We start from the raw sequence: 25,565 nt of genomic DNA, 5'->3' as shown, positions 1-25,565 counted from the left end.
GACAGATGACATTCAGCTAATGGGTCAGTCATGTCATCGGAAAAAGGTTACTCAAGTACAGTGAGCTAAGTCGCCATGTAATGTGTCATGTTTTCATTCCCCATGACTGGGCCTATAATGGAACCATTACATGGTTACAGTGCTAACCAAAAAACAATTACATGAAAGGGAATTGGATTTGGCACTCTTTTTCTCCTGGTATTATTACTCCTGCTGTGTTCTTAACGAACATAACTGATAAAACATGACAACCAGAGATGCATTTAATTTGATCTGTTCTGAATTCCTCGCTTTGATCTAGTGTTGCACTGTACACCGAAACTAAGGACATTTTCCGATACTTCAACATGAAAAACTGTTGGATACTAAAATGTTACTTTCGGTTCTGCTATCAAATGTCTCACTGTTGGAAATCAACTAAATGTTTTGAACTTACTGGAACGTACACTGCTCAAAAAAATAAAGGGAACACTTAAACAACACATCCTAGATCTGAATGAAAGAAATAATCTTATTAAATACTTTTTTCTTTACATAGTTGAATGTGCTGACAACAAAATCACACAAAAATAATCAATGGAAATCCAATTTATCAACCCATGGAGGTCTGGATTTGGAGTCACACTCAAAATTAAAGTGGAAAACCACACTACAGGCTGATCCAACTTTGATGTAATGTCCTTAAAACAAGTCAAAATGAGGCTCAGTAGTGTGTGTGGCCTCCACGTGCCTGTATGACCTCCCTACAACGCCTGGGCATGCTCCTGATGAGGTGGCGGATGGTCTCCTGAGGGATCTCCTCCCAGACCTGGACTAAAGCATCCGCCAACTCCTGGATAGTCTGTGGTGCAACGTGGCGTTGGTGGATGGAGCGAGACATGATGTCCCAGATGTGCTCAATTGGATTCAGGTCTGGGTAACGGGCGGGCCAGTCCATAGCATCAATGCCTTCCTCTTGCAGGAACTGCTGACACACTCCAGCCACATGAGGTCTAGCATTGTCTTGCATTAGGAGGAACCCAGGGCCAACCGCACCAGCATATGGTCTCACAAGGGGTCTGAGGATCTCATCTCGGTACCTAATGGCAGTCAGGCTACCTCTGGCGAGCACATGGAGGGCTGTGCGGCCCCCCAAAGAAATGCCACCCTACACCATCACTGACCCACCGCCAAACTGGTCATGCTGGAGGATGTTGCAGGCAGCAGAATGTTCTCCACGGCGTCTCCAGACTCTGTCACGTCTGTCACGTGCTCAGTGTGAACCTGCTTTCATCTGTGAAGAGCACAGGGCGCCAGTGGCGAATTTGCCAATCTTGGTGTTCTCTGGCAAATGCCAAACGTCCTGCACGGTGATGGGCTGTAAGCACAACCCCCACCTGTGGACGTCGGGCCCTCATACCACCCTCATGGAGTCTGTTTCTGACCGTTTTAGCAGACACATGCACATTTGTGGCCTGCTGGAGGTCATTTTGCAGGGCTCTGGCAGTGCTTCTCCTGCTCCTCCTTGCACAAAGGCGGAGGTAGCGGTCCTGCTGCTGGGTTGTTGCCCTCCTACGGCCTCCTCCACGTCTCCTGATGTACTGGCCTGTCTTTTGGCCGCGCCTCCATGCTCTGGACACTACGCTGACAGACACAGCAAACCTTCTTGCCACAGCTCGCATTGATGTGCCATCCTGGATGAGCTGCACTACCTGCACTACCTGAGCCACTTGTGTGGGTTGTAGACTCCGTCTCATGCTACCACTAGAGTGAAACCACCGCCAGCATTCAAAAGTGACCAAAACATCAGCCAGGAAGCATAGGAACTGAGAAGTGGTCTGTGGTCCCCACCTGCAGAACCACTCCTTTATTGGGGGTGTCTTGCTAATTGCCTATAATTTCCACCTGTTGTCTATTCCATTTGCACAACAGCATGGGAAATTTATTGTCAATCAGTGTTGCTTCCTAAGTGGACAGTTTGATTTCACAGAAGTGTGATTGACTTGGAGTTACATTGTGTTGTTTAAGTGTTCCCTTTATTTTTTTGAGCAGTGTATATTAATTAGCCCATGTTTATCATAAGACCTGAACAGACTGCATCAGTGATTAGAATTTTTTTAAATGTTATTAGGATCCTCATTAGCCAACGCCAATGGTGACAGCTAGTCATACTAGGGTCTGACACACAACGAAAAAGACATAACAATTTACATGTAGTGTGTGTGCATCTATCAGTTACACATACAGTGCCTTGCAAAAGTATTCATCCCCCTTGGCATTTTTCTTATTTTGTTGCATTATAACCTGTAATTTAAATTGATTTTTATTTCGATTTCGTGTAATGGACATATACAAATAGTCAAAATTGGTGAAGTGAAATTAAAAAAATTACTTGTTTAAAAGAAAATACAAAAGGATAAGTGGTGCATCTGCAACACCAACAAGCAAGTGGCACCATGAAGACCAAGGAGCTCTCCAAACAGGTCAGGGACAAAGTTGTGGAGAAGTACAGATCAGGGTTGGGTTATAAAAAAAATATCCGATACTTTGAACATCCCACGGAGCACCATTAAACACGTTATTAAAAAATTGAAAGAATATAGCACCACAACAAACCAACCAATAGAGGGCCGCCCACCAGAACTCCCGGACCAGGCAAGGAGGGCATTAATCAGAGAGGCAACAAAAGAGACCAAAGATAACCCTGAAGCAGCTACAAAGCACCACAGCGGAGATTGGAGTATCTGTCCATAGGACCACTTTAAGCCGTACACTCCATAGAGCTGGGCTTTACGGAAGAGTGGCCAGAAAAAATACATTGTTTAAAGAAAATAAATAGGCAAATATGTTTGGTTTTCGCCAAAAGGCATTTGGGAGACTCCCCAAACATATGGAAAAAGGTACTCTGGTCAGATGAGACTAAAATGTAGCTTTTTGGCCATCAAGGAAAGCGCAAACCCAACACTTCGCATCACCCGAGATCACCATCCCCACAGGGAAGGATGGTGGTGGCAGCATTATGCTGTGGGGATGTTTTTCATCGGCAGGGACTGGGAAACTGGACAGAATTGAAGGAATGATGGATGGCGCTAAATACAGGGAAATTCTTGAGGGAAACCTGTTTCAGTCTTCCAGAGATTTGAGACAGGGACGGAGGTTCACCTTCCAGCAGGACAATGACCCTAAGCATACTGCTAAAGCAACACTTGAGTGGTTTAAGAGAAAACATTTAAATGTGTTAAATATCCAATTGAGAATCTGTGTTATGACTTAAAGATTGAAACACCAGCGGAACCCATCCAACTTGAAGGAGCTGGAGCAGTTTTGCCTTGAAGAATGGGCAAAAATCCCAGTAGCTAGATGTGTTGGTTGGCCCTCGCTTCATACTCGTCGCCAAACCCACTGGCTACAGGTTATCTACAAGTGTCTGCTAGGTAAAACCCCGCCTTATCTCAGCTCACTGGTCACCATAGCAGCACCCACTTGTAGCATGCACTCCAGCAGGTATATCTCACTGGTCACCCCCAAAGCCAATTCCTCCTTTGGCCGCCTTTCCTTCCAGCCGCCAATGACTGGAACGAACTGCAAAAATCTCTGAAACTAGAGACTCATATCTCCCTCACTAGCTTTAAGCACCAGCTGTCAGAGCAGCTCACAGATCACTGCACCTGTACATAGCCCATCTGTAAACAGCCCATCTATCTACCTACCTCATCCCCATACTGTATTTATTTATTTATCTTGCTCCTTTGCACCCCAGTATCTCTACTTGCACATTCATCTTCTGCACATCTACCATTCCAGTGTTTAATTGCTATATTGTAATTACTTCGCAACCATGGCCTATTTATTGTCTTAACTTACCTCATTTGCACTCACTGTATATAGACTTTTTTGTTTTATTTTGTTCTACTGTATTATTGACTGTATGTTTTGTTTATTCCATGTGTAACTCCGTTTTGTTGTATGTGTCGAATTGCTACGCTTTATCTTGGCCAGGTTGCAGTTGCAAATGAGAACTTGTTCTCAACTAGCCTACCTGGTTAAATAAAGGTGAAAAAAAAGCTTATAGAGACATACCCCAAGAGACTTGCAGCTTTAATTGCTGCAAAAGGTGGCTCTACAAAGTATTCACTTTGGGAGGAGGGTGATACACAGTACAATACTGCTAGAATTTACATCTTCATTAAGGATTTAAAATGTTATTGTATTTATAAAGCTTTTATGTAGCTTTTGATTGTCAAGTTCTTTTTTTGTCTTATTTCTTGTTTGTTTCACCCCCAAAATATTTGCATCTTCAAAGTGGAAGGCATGTTGTGTAAATCAAATGATACAAACACCCCAAAAATCTATTTTAATTCTAGGTTGTAAGGCAACAAAATAGTAAAAATGCCAAGGGAGTGAATACTTTCGCAAGCCACTGTACATGTCAGTACATACACACAAGTAGGTCACATGGGGCGAGGTGTTGTGCCATGAGGAGTTGCTTTATTTGTTTTTTTTAAACCAGGTTTGCTGTTCACTTGCATTATATGAGATGGAAGGGAATTCCATGCAATCATGGCTCTGTATAATACTATACATTTCCTTGAGCTGGGGACTGTGAAAAGACCCCTGGCGGCATGTCTGGTGGAATAAGTGTGTCAGTAGTGCTGTCTTTAAGTTGACTATGCAAACTATTTCGAATTTCCAACATATTCATGTTTCTTATAAAAGCAAGAAGTGATGCAGTCAGTCTTTCCTCAACTCCTAGCCAAGAGAGACCGGCATGCATAGTGTTGATATTAGCCCTCTGATTACAAGGAAGAGCAAAATGTGCTGCTCTGTTCTGGGCCAGCAACAGCTTAACTAGGTCCTTCTGTGCAGTACTTGACCATATGAATGGACATTAGTCAAGAAAATATTAAACTAGAGCCTGCAGGATTTGCTTTGTGGAGTGTGGTGTCAAAAAAGCAGATCATTTTTTATCACAGACAGACCTTACGCCATCTGTACAACCATTGAATCTATATGTTTTGACCATGACAGTTTACAATATAATGTAACATCAAGTAATTTAGTCTCTTCAACTTGTTCAACAGCCACACCATTCATTTCCAGATTCAGCTGAGGTCTAGAACTTAAGGAATGATTTGTACCAAATACAATGCTCTTAATTTTAGAGATGTTCAGGGCCAGTTTATTACTGGTCACCCGTTCCAAAACTGACTGCAACTCTTTGTTATGGATTTCAGTGACTTCAATAGCTGTAGTTTCTAATGTGTATAGGGTTGAATCATCAGTATAGATGGGCACAAAGGCTTTGTTTAATGGCAGTGGCAGGTCATTGGTAAAAATAGCAAAGAGTAGAGGGCCTAGAGAGTTGCCCTGTAGTACACCAGACTTTACATGTTTGACATTAGAGAAGCTTCCATGAAAGAAAACCGAGTTCTATTAGATAGCTTTGAATGCACTAGGTTGAAAAGCCATAGCCTACATTTTCTCAACAACAGGTTATGGTGCTTCTACCTCTGCATTGCTTGCTGTTTGGGGTTTTAGGCTGGGTTTCTGTATAGCACTTTGACATCTGCTGATGTAAAAAGGGCTTTATAAATACATTTGATTGATTGATTGATTGGTCAATAATATCACAGGCTGCACTCAAATCTAACAGTACAGCTCCCCCAATCTTCTTATTAGCAATTTATTTCAACCAATCATGAGTTGTCCCTGCTTTAATTTTTTGCCATGCATTCATTTTGGTATACATGTAGACTATCGTGATACTAAACCTGGTATTTGTATCAAAGTCAGAATTGTGGTATTGTAACAACACTACTTTAATCAAGGGAAGTCGAATACTCCATGGAATGACAATTTTATCTTTGTTGCATTCACGCTGTGCAATAAGAGAGACTTACATTTCCTTTTCATACTGCTACTGTGGGTCACTTCACTTGGTTGGGTGTTGCATGTGTGGATAACTCGATTGAATGAATGTGTGTACAGCTTAATAGCCCTTCGAATGGGTTTTCTTAATGTTCAGAGGGCTGAATTTCTCACTGTGGAGTGAGCGGAGGACAGTCAACAAAGGAAGTTGAGCGCCGCGTTCAGGTGCTTTCATTAATGCCAGTAATCTTGCTCGGCCCCGCCACCTGATGCAGCAAGAGCTGACACTGACTTCAAAAGCACCAATGGAATTCCTGAAACCATTTGGTTAGGCTATCATGTCCTTGTTGATTGTTTAGAAACGGTTGGTTTGTCATTGAGTCAATGCCCTTCCCCTTGCCTCACTCACAACCACACTCTGCTACAAAGCCTTACAGGAGGTAACATTTTATCTTGTGTTCTACAAATTGAATGAGAGGTAATCTTCCAGGCTGAGTGCATCTCTCACCCTGTAATACATGGCCTACTGATGTATGTGCAGACCAACGGTTTGTTGTGGTGTCAACCTTTTAGTTTCATTACAAGTCCATGCACGTATGGACACAGACACACTGGCACTGAACTTCCAGACACAGGAAGAAAGGTGTAGAATTTGCCAGGTACTCTAGGGTTGAGGTGTGGTGCAGTGGGAGCACACTGGCCCATTCAACGAGGGGAATGTGACAGTGGCCAGAGAGCCACTTACATGACCTGAGTACCCTGACCTGAACCTTAAATGTGTTGGACCACTGACGGCTGGTGTCCCATTTCTCTGAGTAGACGGACATTCTTCCATATGCCCACTGTTTTGCTACAGTACTGAATGCATTCAAAGGCTCCAGCCAGTATCACTCAGAAATGCGGTATAACTTTCTATGAACCCCTTTGTGTAATGCATATCTTAATTTATAAAGGCCTTATGGATTTATAAAGGCTGTTTAAAAGCCTCAAGCTATGGCCATGGTAAAAGTCTTACAATATGATACAGGCATTCATAATGCATTATACACCGGTGGTAAAGAAAGTGTTAGATAAGCTACTCTTACGTGAAGTAGTTCCATGGGTATGGTACTATTAAAAGGTTGCTGTCTAGGCTGTTTTTAGCATCTTCCCTCCCCCTTTTGAGTGGCTGAGGTGAAATGCTTGCTTATGAGCCCTTCCCAATAATGAAGAGTAAAAAAAAAATAAAAAAAAATAGTAACACTAGGAATACAATACACAATAATGAACCATATACAGGGACCATATGAGGTAGATATGTCCATAAAGGCAGGGTAATGTGACTAGGCATCAGAATAGATAATAGGAGTAAGAATCGACCATGGAGAGCGAGATCACACAGTCATCCAGAACAACAGGGGCTTTCATGCAGGACTCGTGTTGTTTTCCTTGAAGCAATCATAAAAGGCATTTAGCTGGCTTGGAAGTTCTTTGTAATCCGTTATTGTGTGCAAGCCCTGCCACATCCAACGAGAGCCGGTGTAACAGGATTACCACCTTCCTCATATATATTGTCCTTTTCCATGTTTTATGTCTTATTGGAGGTCGTAGCGGTGAGTCAGGGATTGGACGGTGGTATCAGAAAGCCAATTATGAGGATAACGCCACTGTAATTGACTTGATGTGCAGTCCTCCGTGGTGCTTTTCACACCAGGGGATTAGTAGTCCTTCTGCTGACTCAATCACCACTCAGGCTTGTCATCTTTCCATGTCTATACCCCCCACGCACAGATCATGCACAGTCTCATTTACCATGTGAAGTCAGGCTTGCTGAAGCAGATCTCTAACATGTGGACAGCCTAGGTATTACTAATGAGCCTGGATACACCAAGGATTGATACACAGACCCTGTTATAGGTTCATGTCTCCGCCTCCATGCATCACTCTGGTAGATGCTCTAGTAGCAGCAGGTTGTAAACAACAAAGAGCTGTAGTACTATCTGTGCAAACCAGCCGCTCTACTTGCTCCCCAGTGCTCTACTGAAGCTTTTTCATATGTTTTGATCCTGTTAATAGTGATTTGCCACGAGGCAGCAGCCTATAAGGAGGGCAGATTTTAGGGCCATGAATGCTGATAGCAGTGCAGAGGGGGAAAGCAAATGAGGAGAATGCCTTGTGGCGGTGGGAGTCACGAGGGCCCTGTACAAGCTGTATCTCAACCTTACAGACGTTTCTCATAGGAGAAAAGCCTAAACAGCCTCAAGGCCACATTTACATTCTTAGAGCCTGGCAAAAGCCCCACAGGTCCACTCAAGTTGAACAATACAAACTGAATCGAAAGCTGGCTTTTTTTGTTGTTGAAGTCTGTCTAAAAAAACAGGGGCTCTTATTTGGGCAAGAATACACTGACGCATACAGATGAGGGTCCTCCAAAGGATTTTTTGGTCAAGGAACTTGGACTGGACCACTTGACCAAAGACTTCCAAGCTGTGCTTCCCATGGACCATTCTAATCTTTCCTCGCCATCCAGCTCTGGTTGTCAGAATTAGTCTTTCCCCCCAAACGTTCTGTCTCCAGTGCCTTATCTGGTGGTGGCTTTCTCTGAGCTCAGAACAGTCTCTGGCGTCAGGGCTGAAAGAGAGGAGCATCTAGCTAAGCTAGATCTAGTCATGAGCCTGAGCAGCCTCTTCATATTCCCATCTGGGTTTGAAGACCGATTGATAGGACATTTTGTAATTTCTCCAAAGATGTCAAGCTTATTATTGGTCTGTTGTAATGTCATGCATACTGAGAGCATGTACAGAGAGTCAAAACCTGCTTCCTCTCTCTGGTATGTGTGATGAGGAAATAGCTGGGATAAATCAAGAGAAATGGCCAAAGGGAAAGCACGTTGAGCGCTGGTATCTGCTCAAGACATGGCATTGAAGCTCAGTGTTTTTCCCACCCTGTGGACTTCAGCCGGCCCCCGACAGTTTAGATAAGGTATTAATGTAAACAGGAAACGGCAATACATCAGCAATATAACAGCTCACACCCTGTGGGTTCTGGAACTATTCGGAAAGTCCGGGCAAAGACACACTGGATTAGAGAGAGAGAGAGAGCTTCAGTTAAGTGGTGCTGGAGAGGGGTTAAGAAAATAGTAATTTCTAGGCAGGAGGCAAGACACTTATCCAGGTGTATGTGAGTGGGTCATCTGAAGTGGTGCCTCTCCTCCCAAAACCCCCCCAACAAAAACCATTGTGAAACTAAATGACAAGTTGTCAAAGAGCACACTCTTTAACCATTGTAATTTTCTTGGGCGGAGTCTGGCATTACGTTCTTCTCAGCTGACTCAAAGCAGGGCAACTACAATACACTCTGTACTAAAGAAAATATTGTTTTTTTTTCATCAAAAACCCTATTGTGATGTTGTGTTTTAGGGTGCTCTACATTCCCAGAACCCTCTGGAGAGTTATTAGCTATGGGGACCACTCATATGAATTTTTATTGACCATTGCAGTAAACAGACTACTATGTTCATCCCCATTATCATGATCTATCTGCCAGCTCAGAGGCCACATTTTCTTCTTACGTACAATGTTTCTCTACCCTGTTCTGTGTCTATATACAATTCACATATGGCATTGCTTAGGAAAGCACAGCCTCCGTTCCAAGCACTGGCCATTTTCTTCTTTTTCCTTTTTACATATTCACATTTTGGGATTACTGTTTCAGAAAATGCTCCTGAGTATTGCCTAAAGCTCTGCTAAATAAAGACTTCAGCTTATTTCCCATCATCTGTAGAGGACCAGATACTGTGAGTTTATTATTTCACAAGCTCTCTACTCTATGCCTTGTGTACTGGGAGATCAGTCTTGTCAGTGAGCCCACCATCTGATCCCAGGACAGATAGTGTCAGGGACTACAAAGGCTCTTGTGCTATTTTAATGTCTCTCAGGGGACCTGCGATGTTATAGCCTCTATCTCTCCCCGCTTGTGAGGGCACGTGGATGGCTAATTACCGGCAACACCAGCCACAACCTACCCCCTCCTCCTTCTCTCTTTCATCATCCTACCTACTTTCTCCTTCCTTCCCTCTTTTTCAGTGTTCTATGCTTCTTCTCCAGAGAGAAGCAGGCATAGAACATGTGTGAGTGAAGATTTCTCTTGCCTTTTGTGTATACCCTCTGAATTTGTTAGGAATGTATAGCAGGGGTAAGCAATTGCTTGAGCGGATGTTGTACATCCTGTTGATGAATAAATATGTATATCACAGATCCTCTTTGCAAAAGGATACGGTTCACACAACACTATCCTATTAATAAAATATCTCGTATGAACACTTTCTGGAAATATATCCTTTTCCAGTCTCTGTTCTGGGGGGTGGGTAACTTTGTTTTATCTGAAATCCTTATCACACACTGATTAACTTGGCATATAGCAGATTAAAATGTTTTAAGATAAATACTGATATCTTTAGAAATTTGCTATGACATACAGTGCATTCGGAAAGTATTCAGACCCCTTGACTTTTTCCACAATTTGTTACATTACAGCCTTATTCTAAAATTGAATAAATGGTTTCCCCCTCAATCTACACACAATACCCCAAAATGACAAAGCAAAAACTTTTTTGTTTTTTTATTTGTGCAAAAAAAAACTAAACACTTATCACATTTACATAAGCATTCAGACCCTTTACTCAGTACTTTGTTGAAGCACCTTTAGCAGCGCTTACAGCCTGGAGTCTTCTTTCATATGACGCCATAAGCTTGGCACACCTGTATTTGGGGAGTTTCTCCCATTCTTCCCTGCAGATCCTCTCAGGCTGCACAGCTATTTTCAGGTCTCTCCAGAGATGTTTGATCAGGTTCAAGTCCGGGCTTTGGCTGGGCCACTCAAGGACATTCAGAGACTTGTCACGAAGCCACTCCTGCGTTGTCTTGGCTGTGTGCTTAGGGTCTTTGTCTTGTTGAAAGGTGAACCTTTGCCCCAGTCTGAGGTCCTGAGTGCTCTGGAGCAGGTTTTCATCAAGGATCGCTGTATTTTGCTCTGTTCATCTTTCCCTCGATCCTGACTAGTTTCCCAGTCCATGCCACTGAAAAACATTCTCACAGCATGATGCTGCCACCACCATGCTTCACCGTAGGGATGGTGCCAGGTTTCCTCCAGATGTGATGCTTCGCATTCAGGCCAAAGGGTTCAATCTTGGTTTCATCAGACAAGAGAATCTTGTTTCTCATGGTCTGAGAGTCCTTTAGTTTTCTTTTGGCAAACTCCAAGCAGGCTGTAATGTGCCTTTTACTGAGAAGTGGCTTCCATCTGGCCACTCTACCATAATGGCCTAATTGGTGGAGTGCTGCAGAGATGGTTGTCCTTCTTGAAGGTTCTCTCATCTCCACAGAGGAACTGTGGAGCTCTGTCAGAGTTACCATCAGGTTCTTGGTCACCTCCCTGACCAAGGCCCTTCTCCCCCGATTGCTCAGTTTGGCCCAGCGGCCAGCTCTAGGAAGAGTCTTGGTGGTTCCAAACTTACTCCATTTAACAATGATGCGAGGCCACTGTCTTCTTGGGGACCTTCAATGCTGCAGAAATGTTTTGGTACCCTTCCCCAGATCTGTGCCTCAACACAATCTTGTCTTGGAGCTCTATGGACAATTCATTCGACTTCACGGCTTGGTTTTTTCTCTGACATGGACTGTCAGCTGTGGGATCTCTTATAGACAGGTGTGTGCCCATAATGACAAAGCAAAAACATATTTAAATAAAAATAAAATACCTTAATTACATAAGTATTCAGACCCTTTGCTATGATACTCTAAATTGCGCCCAGGTACATCAGGTTTCCATTGATCATCCTTAAGATGTTTAAATATGTACTGTGTGTAGATTGAGTTGAAAAAAAAATGCATTTTAGAATAAAAATAATGTTGAAAAAGTCAAAGGTCTGAATACTTTCCGAATGCACTGTAACAGCTTTGGATTTCACCGTCTAAAAAGTGAATGGTTTTGACCATTTGTAACTTCTCTCTTCTCCAGTTCTGACCATTGTGGCTCGCAAAAATGATTGCTGTCCTTGTTATGAAATTACACCTTTACCCTGTTCATGTAAAAATGACCAAATGCACTGACTGTTTAAAGCAGTACTACCAAAAATTATTTGTATGGTGAACTTGGCAATCAAAAAGCCCCAATCAGCAGTTGGATGTGCAATCAGCAAGATGTACCGTAAATTCCGGACTATAAGCCGCATCTTTTTTCCCAAGCTTTGAGCCTCGCGGCTTAAACAATGACGCGGCTAATATATGGATTTTTCCCGCTTTCAATTTTTTTTTTCCAAAAAAACACATTCTGTGACTTGCTCAGTTTTTTGGCGGCATGAAGCTTTCATTAAACCAATGAAATTGCCGAACGGGTTAAGGTCAAACAACTTTTTTGTTTACTGTTTAGATTAAATCGAGCGCTCTCAAACTTCCCATCATTCTGATTACGGTAGTCATTTTGTCACCCTCATCATGGCAAAGACACAGAGAAATGCATATGATGCAGCTTTCAAGTTGAAGGCGATTGATCTGGCTGTTGGAAAAGGAAATAGAGCTGCTGCACGGGAGCTTGGTCTTAATGAGTTGATGATAAGACGTTGGAAACAGCAGCGTGAAGAATTGACTCAGTGCAAAAAGACAACTAAAGCTTACTGCAAATGTTTTATTTTTTGTTACAAGCCGTGTTTCGTTAAAGCCTATTTATTTTTGTTACAAGCCGTGTTTCGTTAAAGCCTGTGTAAAGTTCATTTGTTTCAATGTACCGGTAGGCACCTGCGGCTTATCGGCATGTGCGGCTTATTTATGTTCAAAATAATATATATTTTTGCGCTTAATAGTCCGGAAATTACGGTAAGTTGTGTCCACTCCGGTAGCCTACACAGCTCAGCTGGTAAAACACATTTGGCAACAATGACCCAGTAAATTATATTGGTTGTCCCTCAATTAATAAAGCCTGTGATCTAATATTGCGTAAGCCATTATACAAACATCTGAATGCTGAAGGTGCAGCTCCTACCTCTATAAGAACAGGGATAGGGTTGGCCTACCACACGTTGGCGCGAGCGAGCAGCTGCATCTCCTGCACTGAGTGCACAGTTGTTATTTGACATGTGGGTCAATGTCACGCAGATACATGAATAACAGTTTGATAGGCTGAAGGAGATGACCCATTAATTCAGTCAGATTAAAGCTATTTTTAGAATAAGTAAAAAGTCGTTGTGAACCGGCATTTCGTAACCTTTGAATCAGTTTTCTAACATATGCACTCGCATCTTAAAGGTGCAATATGTAGAAATTGTTCTGCCATTTCCCGGTTGCTAAAAATCAAATCGTTCACCTAATTGAAGTTTAACAAAATAAGTGCCTTTTATAAAGTATTTATAACCCTTGACTTTTTCCATGTTTTGTTACAGCCTGATTTTAAAATTGATTTAAATTTAGATTTTTTTGGTCACTGGCCTACACATAATACCCCACAATGTCAAAGGGGAATTATGTTATTCAATTTTTTTTTCAAATAAATGTTAAATAACGAGTAAGTATTCAACCCCTTTGTTATGGCAAGCCTAAATATGTTCAGGAGTAAACATGTGCTTAACAAGTCACATAAGTTGTATGGACTCGCTCTGTGAGCAATAACAGTGTTTAGCATTATTTTTTAATGACTACCTCAACTCTGTACCCTACACATACTATTATCTGTAAGTGCCCTCAGTTGAGCAGTGCATTTCAAACACAGATTCAACCACAAAGATCAGGAAGGATTTCCAATGCCTTGCAAAGAAGGGCACCTATTAGTACTGTAGATGTGTAAAAATAAAATAAAAAACTGACTGAATATCTGTTTGAGCATGGTGAAGTTATTTAATGGCTGTGATAGGAGAAAACTGAGGATGGATCAACAACAATGTAGTTACTCCACAATACAAACCTAATTGAAAAGAAGGAAGCCTGTACAGAATAAAAATATTAAAAAACAATCCTGTTTGCAAAAGGAACTAAAGTACTACTGCAAAAAATGTTGCAAAGCAATTCACTTTTTGTACTGAATACAAAGTGTTATGTTTGGGGCAAATCGAATACAACACATTACTGAGTACCACTCTCCATATTTTCAAGCATAGTGTTGGCTGCACCATGTTATGCGTATGCTTGGAATCGTTAAGGACTGGGGAGTTTTTTGGAATAAAAAATAATAAGAATGGAGCTAATCACAGGCAAAATCCTAGAGGAAAACCTAGTTCAGTCTGCTTTCACTAGACACAGATGAATTCACCTTTCAGCAGGGCAATAACTTAAAACACAAGAACAAATATACACTGGAGTTGCTTACCAAGAAGACTGAATGTTCCTGAGTGGCCGAGTTACAGTTTTGACTTAAATATACTTGAAAATCTATGGCAAGACCTGAAAATGTTTGTGTAGCAATGATCAACAAACAATTTGCAGAACTTGAAGAATTTTGAAAATAATAATGGTCAAATGTTGTACAATCCAGGTGTGGAAAGCTCTTGAGACTTACCCAGAAAGACTCACAGCTGTAATTGCTGCCAAAGGTGCTTCTACAAAGTATTGACTCATGGGTGTGCATACTTATATAAATTTGATATTTCTGTATTTAATTTTCCCCAAAATTAAAAAAAATATATATTAACTTTATCATTATGGGGTATTGTATGTAGATGGGTGAGGAGAAAACATTTTTTATTTAAGACATTTTTAAATCAGAATGTAACAAAAAAAAAGTGGAATAATGGGTATAAATACTTTCTAAAGGAAATGTATTAAATCAAATTGTATTTGTCACATGCACATTTTAGACCTGTGAAATGCTTACTTACAAGCCCTTAACCAACAATGCAGTTAAGAAAAGTACAATAATATTTTTTTTTAAAGTTACAAATAATTAAAGAGCAGCAGTAAAATAACAATAGCGAGGCTATATACAGGGTGTACCGATACAGGGTCAATGTGCGGGGGCACCGGTTAGTCGAAGTAATATGTACATGTAGGTAGAGTTATTAAAGTGACTATGCATAGATAATAAACAGACAGTAGCAGTGGGGGGGGGGGGCAGCAATGCAAATAGTCTAGGTAGCCATTTGATTAGATGTTCAGGAGTCTTACGGCTTGGGGGTAGAAGCTGTTTAGAAGCCTCTTGGACCTATATTTGGATCTCTGGTACCGCTTGCCGTGCGGTAGCAGAGACCAGTCTAAGACTAGGGTGGCTGGTGTCTGACCATTTTTAGGGCCTTCCTCTGACACCGCCTGGTATAGAGGTCCTGGATGGCAGGGAGCTTGGTCACAGTGATGTACTGGGCCGTACGCACTATACTTTGTAGTGCCTTGCGGTCGGAGGCCGAGCAGTTGCCATACCAGGCAGTGATGCAACCAGTCAGGATGCTCTCGATGGTGCAGCTGTAGAACCTTTTTAGGATCTGAGGACCCATGCCAAATCTTTTCAGTCTCCTGCGGGGGAATAGGTTTTGTTGTGCCCTCTTCACGACTGTCTTGGACCATGTTAGTTTGTTGGTGATGTGGACACCAAGGAACTTGAAACTCTAAACCTGCTCCACTACAGCCCCATAAATGAGAAAGGGGGCGTGCTCAGTCCTCCTTTTCCTGTAGTTCACAATCATCTCCTTTGTCTTGATCATGTTGAGGGAGAGGTTGTTGTCCTGGCACCACACGGCCAAGTCTCTGACCTCCTCCCTATAGGCTGTCTCGTTGTTGTCGGTGATCAGGCCTACCACTGTTGTGTCATCTGCAAACGTAATGATGGTGTTGGAGTCGTGCCTGGCCATGCAGTCATGAATGAACAGGGAGTACAGGAGGGGACTGAGCACGCACCCCTGAGGGGCCCCCGTGTTGAGGATCAGCGTTGCGGATGTGTTGTTACCTACCCTTACCACCTGGGGGCGGCCCGTCAGGAAGTCCAGGATCCAGTTGCAGAGGGAGGTGTTTAGTCCCAGGGTCCTTAGCTTAGTGATGAGCATTGAGGGCACTATGGTGTTGAACGTTGAGCTGTAGTCAATGAATAGCATTCTCACATAGGTGTTCCTTTTGTCCAGGTGGGAAAGGGCAGTGTGGAGTGCAATTAGAGATTGCGTCATCTGTGGATCTGTTGGAGCGGTATGCAAATTGGAGTGGGTCTAGGGTTTCTGGGATAACGGTGTTGATGTGAGCCATGACCAGCCTTTCAAAGCACTTCATGGCAATGGACGTGAGTGCTACGGGTCGGTAGTCATTTAGGCAGATTACATTAGTGTTCTTGTGCACAGGGACTATGGTGGTCTGCTTGAAACATGTAGGTATTACAGACTCAGACAGGGAGCAGTTGAAAATGTCAGTGAAGACACTTGCCAGTTGGTCAGCGCATGCTCGGAGTACACGTCCTGGTAATCTGTCTGGCCCTCCGGCCTTATGAATGTTGACGTGTTTAAAGGTCTTACTCACGTCGGCTATGGAGAGAGTGATTACACAGTCATCCAGAACAGCTGATGCTCTCATGCATGTTTCAGTGTTAATTGCCTCGAAGCGAGTCTGTAATAGTTTGCCCTGCCACATCTGATGAGAGTCGGACCTGGTGTAGTATGATTCGATCTTAGTCCTGTATTGATGCTTTGCCTGTTTGATGGTTCATCAGTGGGTATAGCGGGATTTTTTCCCAGATTAGAGTCCCGCTCCTTGAAAGCGGCAGCTCTACCCTTTAGCTCAGTGTGGATGTTGTCTGTAATCCATGGCTTCTGGTTGGGGTATGTATGTACAGTCACTGTGAGGATGACGTCGTCGATGCACTTATTGATGAAGCCGGTGACTGATGTGGTGTACTCCTCAATGCCATCGGAGGAGTAAAGGTGGTCTAGAGTATTTTTTTCCCCTCTGGTCGCACATTTAACATGCTGGTAGAAATTAGGTAAAACAGATTTAAGTTTCCCTGCATTAAATTCCACGCCCACTAGGAGCGCCGCCTCTGGATGAGCGTTTTACTGTCAGCTTATGGCCGTATACAACCCATTGAGTGTGTGTCTTAGTGCCAGTATCGGTTTGTGGTGGTAAATAGACAGCTCAGATTTTTTTTTAAAGTAAGCTCTTGGTAAATAGTGTGGTCTACAGCTTATCATGATATACTCTACCTCAGACAAGAAAATCTCGAGACTTCCTTAGATATTGTGCACCAGCTGTTGTTTGCAAATATACATATACCACCACCCCTTGTCCTACCAGAGGCTGTTGTTCTATCCTGCCAATACATTGTGTAACCTGCCAGCTGTATGTTATTAATGTAGTCATTCAGCCACAACTTGGTGAAACAAAAGATATTACGGTTTTTAATGTCCTGTTGGTAGGATATACATATACATGCTTGTAGTTTGTCCACTTTATTATCCAGCGATTGTACGATGGCCAATAGTACCAATGGCAAAGGCAGATTAGCCACTCGTCGCCGGATCCTTACAAGGCAACCCGATCTCCTTCCGCGATATCTCCGTCTTTTTCTCCTGCGAATGACTGGGATGAGGGCCTCGTCGGGTGTCTGGAGTAAATCCCTCTTGTCCGGCTGATTGAAGAAAAATGATTTGTCCAGTTCAAGGTGAGAAATCACTGTTCTGATGTCCAGAAGCTCTTTTTGGTCATAAGAGATGGTAGCAGCAACATTATGAACAAAATAAGTTACAAACAACCTGAAAAAACTAACAAAATAGCATGGTTGGTTAACAGCCCATAAAACGTCAGCCTTCCCCTCCGGCGCCATTACATGTATAGTGTAGAGAATCATTGTACCATCTAAACCGCTGTGAAATATATTTTAAATAACCAAAAATGTTGTATTTTTGAAGCTGGTGTACAAAACCGAAAGTAAAAGATGCAAAAATGAAACTTAAAATGGGAAGCATAGAAATAGTGCACATAGAACAGATCTACTGCTTCTTGGAGTTGCTTTCAATGAGAAACTCACATTTAGAAACTCACGTTTCTATTTGAATTTTGTCGAGTTGCCCTAAAAGTTACATATTGCAGCTTTAAACATTTGAACTGGGGAACGATGCATATCGGTGAATTGTTACATCCCTAATGGTTGTCCTTGTAAGCCCTTGGGCCTACTTCCCCTCAGAGGAAGTGTCATGCTGTCACTCTGAAACTGGACCCTGGCCTTCCGTATGGAGCGCATATGGCCATGATCTGCATCATACTTCTCTTGGTCCATTGTTGGTCAATGAGGAAGTTGCTGTTGTCCAATCAATGTAGTGCCTTGCCATTAACACTAAACACTGTAAAGAGATGCTAGATTATTGGTCATAGGGTTGGTGCACATACGCATGTACACACAGTGTCCCATAAAGCTTGACAGTATAAAACAAAACATTTGCAAGAGGAGGACTATTTCACAGGGGGACTTATTCAAATTCATGTGGCCTGTAAACCCAAAGTCAAATAAAGTGCAGTCTGAGAACTCTTTACGACTAAAGTCTTGTAGCCAAACATTGACTCTATAAAACAGAGCGTGTGAGTACTGTAAGTAGGGAGGCAACCAGGAAATGTTACAGTAGCTGTGGAAACCAAACAGAACTAGCTTACTTAATTGTTGCTATGTTTGAGCGATGCTAGCTAGTAAAAACTATTGTCTGCCTTTCATTTCTGTACATGTGACGCGTACGGAAAAGTATGTTCAAGAAATTTGTATCAAATATGGTGGTCACAGTTCATAAGCATGGCAGACAACATTGTTTTCCTCATAGCTCACGTTGGAATGGATCCATGCATTTCCATTTTAACGTGGACTGCGCAAACAGATTGGATACATTTCTTGGATTCCATTTTTGGAAAACCCACAGCTGGCTTCTTCCTTCCCAGCTCTGTTCTCTGCAGTATTGCTCTCACACCTACCTAGCCAATCAGAACACTTTTTGATTGAGACTTGGAAGGGAGCTTGGCTACATGTGTAATAGCATGAAGATTACTTTGATACAGTAAACCAGAAAAGTTAGAAAACTGTAACCTGATAGGAAAAATAATATGAGTGGAGGCTGTTATAGCAGCAAAGGGGGGACTAACTTCATATTAATGCCCATGATTTTGGAATGAGATGTTCGACGAGCAGGTGTCCACATACTTTTGGTCATGTAGTGTATTTATTGTATAAAATTGTTGCCTAAAATAGCCTACATAGGAATAGAAATGAATTGGCTAATTGATGGCCAACAGATGCAAATTTGTCATTGTCAGTTTCATTGTCGACTTTTCCCGATAACAGAAGCACGCGAGGGAGTTCCATAACTTCCATTTCAAAATGTCCACTCTCGCAGCGCTCAACACTCAAAAACTGAGCATGAGTAAACATGCTGACCAGACCGCTCACGCTCATGTTGATTTTGTCCACCCACACCAGACACCATCAGGACACGCAGGTTGAAATATCAAAACGAACTCTGAACCAACTATATTAATTTGGGGACAAATCGAAAAGCATGAAACATTTTGACAATTTAGCTAGCTTGCTTGCTGTTGCTAGCTAATTTGTCCTGGGTTATAAACATTGGGTTGTTATTTTACCTGAAATGCACAAGGTCCTCTACTCTGACAATTCATCCACAGATAAAAGGGTAAATCAAGTTTGTTTCTAGTGATCTCTCCTCCTTCAGGCTTCTTCTTTGGACTTTATATGGCAGTTGGCAACCAACTTTAAGGTGCATTACCACCACAAACTGGACTGGAGTGTGGACCTCAGTTCATTTTTCAATCCCCTACGTGGGTATATGCTCCTAAAAACCAATGAGGAGATGGGACTTGCAGCACATGAAGCTTCATAAATAGAACCATGTTTTATTTTAGCCCCTGGCTATGCAGACGCTCGTTGGCGTGCGCGAGCAGTGTGGGTGCAATGATTGAATAACATGTATGTGTACATTTATTTTGCGACAGAGCGATGTGGACAGCATGTAAAACACTTCGCTTGATATGGTTTTTCCTAAGCAAAATCAACATTATAATGCAGTTTAAACCACCTCCGAGCAAATGTATCCAATGGTCCAATGGTCCTATGATTTGTCACCTTTATTTCTTGATGCACATCAGTTCTAGCGTGTTAATATGTTTGATGGAAAAGGGGTTGGAAATAGGTGTCTCCATAATGACAATCAATATAGCCTACCTACAACTGATAAAGTTGCCACGACGTGTGCGTGTACTGCTCTCGCTCCCTGCTGCAGCGCTCATCTTAACACACACACCCCTTCGCCACCACTCAGAAACAGGCTTCCTCATTGCCTGTTAGTCAGCAGCAGGCCACTGTGAAATATAGATTTCTAAGAAATTGCCATGGCGGCCGCGGTGCAATTTAGAAGTAGCCCAAAAACCCGCGACCAATACATTTACACCCGCGACATCGTTTTCAAAGTTGCAACATACTAGGAAAACTGCGAACATGGCAACCCAGCTCACACTAAACAGTGGACAGCTGCTGGGCTCAGGCCCCGTAAAGTGCTTGATTAGGAGGCATGGATAAGATGATATGCCTCCCTGGGAATTCACTCTCCCTGCGGGTCAGACCGTTCGCTCTTTGGAATCTTCCGTTTTCTCGTTTTCCTTACTACCTCTTGATTTGACGCCCCTTTTTGTTGTTACTTTCCCCTCTCTCTGCCACTGCTCTCTTTATCTCTCTCGTTGACTTGCTCTCTCTCCCCAATTCATATTCTCCTTTGCCTTTTTTTGTCAATCTCTCACCTTCCCTGGCGCCCCCCTCCCCCATCTCGGTCTTTCTCTCTGTGTGTACGTACTCCTGTTCTTCTCTATGTGGAGTCTGTCTGTAATGGGCTCTTAGCCGTGACTACATTATTGATGTGGCGGATCGGGTGACAGACAGACAGACAGGGGGCTGAGCCTGTATGGGTGCCGCTAAAGAGTGAGGGGAGAGGCCAAGTCCAGTGCTCTCCCTCTCTCTCCCACTCCCTTTTCCTTTCTCTTTGGCTCGCTCTCCCTCACTTTATCCCCTGCTTCTCTCGCGCTTTATCCCTCATTCGCCAGCTCTCTCCTCGTCTGAATGCATTTGTCATGTGGCTCTTCCCCCTGCCCAGGCTCCGATCGGATTCACAGAATCGCTCCGTAAGTTGGGCTCTCCTATTTTTTTATTTTTTTTTAAATCTCAAATTCTCCTCTATGCTTGCTTTAGGCAACTGTTGCTGGTGGCAGCTCGCTTTGCCAGCGGGTTTAGGCATAATGACTTAAGCGGCAGACAAACTGATGGACCGATATAGACACAGACAGACTGATAGACAGAAACAGACAGACGGATAAAAACTGTGAGAGAGGGGGAGGGAGTGACGGAGACAGGGGAGTGTGCAGCGTCACTGACACATTCGGTCTGTGTATGCAGTGTGTGCGTGAAGTTGCAAGGGGACTTTCGACACCAGGGGTGCTCTGTTATTCGACAGGATGTAGGGCTTTGAACAAGCTGACTGGCAAGTTAACGAGGCGCTTGTTCACGTTCGGAAGCAGCGGGTATGTCTTAGTCACGGTGTTGCTCTATGTTTTGGTGAATACACACGATTACATATGAACACACAACGACACCCTTGTTGTGTTTTTGTTGATAAAATAGTAGAACATGGTTTCTCAATTGAATAATGAACATGATTTGTTGATGACCCAAATACATTTTTAAGGTCTGCTATTTAAGGGAAGTAAAAATATGTTTGAGTGGGGATAGTTCATATTTTCAAGATTTTTACTGCACTTTGAGTTCAGCACCTTTTGGAACCAAAATATGCATTATTCTGATTTAAAAAAATATATTGGATGCAACGTAATAAATAAATATATATATATATATATATATATATATATATATATATATATATATATATATATATATATATATATATATATATATATATATATCATAATAATATTATGTGCCATTTAGCATACACTTTTATCCAAAGCGACTTAGTAATGCGTGCATGCATTTTATGTACTGGTGGACCCGGGAATTGAACCCACTATATGGGCCGCGCTCTACCAACTGAGCTGTTTCCGTCATCTCCAGTTGTTAGCCATTTCACCATTCAGACGTCTTCTTCACTTGAAGGAGCCTGCACTGAGAACTCCTGGTATAATAAAGGGATTTTCTCAGGAGATTGGAACTGTCTACGCTTCAAAGGGCAGGGAGGGAGAGAATGTTGCCTGGAGCAAGATTATAGCTGAAAGCCGGCCGTATCAGGGGGAGATGATTAATTTGTTCGGGTTTTTCAGCATCCGCTTGAATGAAATCCCATGGATTGGTATTATCTTGTGTTGGTAGTCTATCTTGGCTCTGTTCGAGCACCACCAAGCACAGCTGAACAGTCACAAAATTAAGCGCAAACTTATTTTTTCTGTTGGTGTAATTTTACTGTGCTGATCCACTAGATGCTTGATTTTCAGTTCTTTCTATGCATGTTTGGGGTGAATTATGCCCCAGGAGTTTGCTTTTAATGTTGGATTAAAATGAAAAGGTCAGGGCCTGTATTCATAAAGCGTGTCATGCCCGAAAACAGTGCACAGATACCAGCCATTTGAGTGATGCTATCTCTGGTCTGGCTTGATGAATGGAAGGTGTCACTATGGAGCAGTAAACCTGGAGAATTTGTCAAATGATGGCATCGCTTGTCCTCGTTGAGGAATGATGAGTCATAAAGGGCTGGTGGCTACTCTGATGCTGGCTGGAATATTATATGACCAGTCGCTGCATGGGAACCATTGCTTTATAGATAGATTTTGAATGATTGTGTAATTAACTGTGATTTTTCACAGCAGAGAATTGGAGTGTGAATTGAATAGTGCCCAAAGGCGCTTGTATTAAAAAAACTTGCACTGGCTCTGTGCACACTCACTGGACTCTACTCACACATGACACTACTATATACACACACATGCATATTGATGCCACACCAACTCACACTCTTCACATACAGTGCTGCTACTCTGTTTATTATCTATCCTGATTGCCGAGACACTTCCCACTAACTACACTACCGTTCAAAAGTTTGGGGTCACTTAGAAATGTCCTTGTTTTTGAAAGAAAAGCTAAAAAAATGTCTCCATTAAAATAACATCAAATTGATCAGAAATACAGTGTAGACATTGTTAATGTTGTAAATGACTATTGTAGCTGGAAACAGCATATTTTTTTCTGGATTATCTACAGTGGGGAGAACAAGTATTTGATATAGTGCCGATTTTGCAGGTTTTCCTACTTACAAAGCATGTGGAGGTCTGTAATTTTTATCATGGGTACACTTCAACTGTGAGAGACGGAATCTAAAACAAAAATCCAGAAAATTACAAATGTACAGAAACCTGTTTGCAATTACAGAGATCATGCGTTTCCTGTAGTTCTTGACCAGGTTGCACACACTGCAGCAGGGATTTTGGCCCACTCCTCCATACAGACCTTCTCCAGATCCTTCAGGTTTTGGGGCTGTCGCTGGGCAATACGGACTTTCAGCTCCCTCCAAAGATTTTCTATTGGGTTCAGGTCTGGAGACTGGCTAGGCCACTCCAGGACCTTGAGATGCTTCTTACGGAGCCACTTCTTAGTTGCCCTGGCTGTGTGTTTTGGGTCGTTGTCATGCTGGAAGACCCAGCCACGACCCATCTTCAATGCTCTTACTGAGGGACGGAGGTTGTTGGCCAAGATCTTGCGATACATGGCCCCATCCATCCTCCCCTCAATACGGTGCAGTCGTCCTGTCCCCTTTGCAGAAAAGCATCCCCAAAGAATGTTTCCACCTCCATGCTTCACGGTTGGGATGGTGTTCTTGGGGTTGTACTCATCCTTCCTCCAAACATGGCGAGTGGAGTTTAGTCCAAAAAGCTCTATTTTTGTCTCATCAGACTACATGAGCTTCTCCCATTCCTCCTCTGGATCATCCAGATGGTCATTGGCAAACTTCAGACGGGCCTGGACATGCGCTGGCTTGAGCAGGGGGACCTTGAGTGTGCTGCAGGATTCTAATCCATGACGGCGTAGTGTGTTACTAATGATTTTCTTTGAGACTATGGTCCCAGCGCTCTTCAGGTCATAGACCAGGTCCTGCCGTGTAGTTCTGGGCTGATCCCTCACCTTTCTCATGATTATTGATGACCCACGAGGTGAGATCTTGCATGGAGCCCCAGACCGAGGGTGATTGACCGTCATCTTGAACTTCTTCCATTTTCTAATAATTGCACCAACAGTTGTTGCCTTCTCACCAAGCTGCTTGCCTATTGTCCTGTAGCCCATCCCAGCCTTGTGCAGGTCTACAATTTTATCCTTGATGTCCTTACACAGCTCTCTGGTCTTGGCCATTGTGGAGAGGTTGGAGTCTGTTTGATTGAGTGTGTAGACAGGTGTCTTTCATACAAGTTCAAACAGGTGCAGTTAATACAGGTAATGAGTGGAGAACAGGAGGGCTTCTTAAAGAAAAACTAACAGGTCTGTGAGAGCCGGAATTCTTACTGGTTGGTAGGTGATCAAATACTTATGTCATGCAATAAAATGCAAATGAATTACTTAAAAATCATACAATGTGATTTTCTGAATTTCTGTTTTAGATTCCGTCTCTCACAGTTGAAGTGTACCTATGATAAACATTACAGACCTCTACATGCTTTGTAAGTAGGAAAACCTGCAAAATTGGCAGTGTATCAAATACTTGTTCTCCCCACTGTATATAGGCGTACAGAGGCCCATTATCAGCAACCATCACTCCTGTTTTCCAATGGCACATTGTGTTAGCTAATCCAAGTTTGTCATTTTTAAAAGGCTAATTGATCATTACCCTTTTGCAATTATGTCAGGACAGCTGAAAACTGTTGTACTGATTTAAAAAAGCAATACAACTGGCCTTTAGACTAGTTGAGTATCTGGAGCATCAGCATTTGTGGGTTCGATTACAGGTTACAAATAACTTTTTCTGAAAAGCATCAGTCTATTCTTGTTCTGAGAAATGAAGGCTATTCCATGTGAGAAATTGCCAATAAACTGAAGATCTGGTACAATGCTGTGTACCACTCCCTAAACAGAACAGCGCAAACTGGCTCTAACCAGAATAAGAAAGAGTGAGAGGCCCTGGTGCACAACTGAGCAAGAGGACAAGTACATTAGTGTCTAGTTTGAGAAACAGACGCCTCACAAGTCCTCAACTGGCAGCTTCATTAAATAGTACCTGCAAAACACCAGTCAACGTCAACAGTGAAGAGGTGACTCCGGGATGCTGGCATTCTAGACAGAGTTGCAAAAATAAAAGATTAAAATGGGCAAAATAACACAAACACTGGACAAAATACATTTTCCTAAGTTATAAAATTATTGCTGTCTGTTCCGAAAATAATAAAATAATCCAGAATAGATTTCTGCACCATTAGTAGGCCTATAATTTCAAAAACCAAATTGTATTAGTCACATGCGCTGAATACAACAGGTGTAAACCTTAGTGAAATGCTTACTTACGAGCCCCTAACCAACAATGCAGTTAAATTAAAAAAAAGATAAAAATAACAAGTAATTAATAAACAATTAAAGAGCAGCAGTAAAATAACAGCAAGACAATATACAGGTGGGTACCGATACAGAGTCAATGTGCAGGGGCACATTTGATTAGGTGTTCAGGAGTCTTATGGCTTCGGGGTAGAAGCTGTTTAGAGGCCTCTTGGACCTAGACTTTGTGCTCTGGTACTGCTTGCCGTGCAGTAGCA

General features: G+C 42.5%; 1 protein-coding gene across 5 annotated transcripts in view; it reads left to right on the top strand.

Moving 5' to 3' along the window:
• peak1 (pseudopodium-enriched atypical kinase 1) overlaps positions 1 to 25,565 on the top strand; it is a 288,619-nt gene that overhangs the window by 104,896 nt on the left and 158,158 nt on the right. Inside the window, exon 1 of one of the 5 annotated variants that reach the window (XM_029758532.1) lies at positions 20,799 to 20,951. The exons of 3 other annotated variants lie outside the window; for them this stretch is intronic. The gene's annotated coding sequence lies outside the window, so the exon portion shown is untranslated. Of the gene's footprint in view, positions 1 to 20,798; positions 20,952 to 20,996; positions 21,348 to 25,565 lie in introns of those variants that run through there. One more of the 5 variants, XM_029758533.1, reaches the window with a different exon arrangement.

Source organism: Salmo trutta, chromosome 7 (genome assembly GCF_901001165.1).
Source record: "Salmo trutta chromosome 7, fSalTru1.1, whole genome shotgun sequence".
NCBI lineage: Eukaryota > Metazoa > Chordata > Actinopteri > Salmoniformes > Salmonidae > Salmo > Salmo trutta.
Note: the sequence above shows the minus strand (reverse complement) of the source record. Positions and strands in the feature narration are given on the sequence as shown.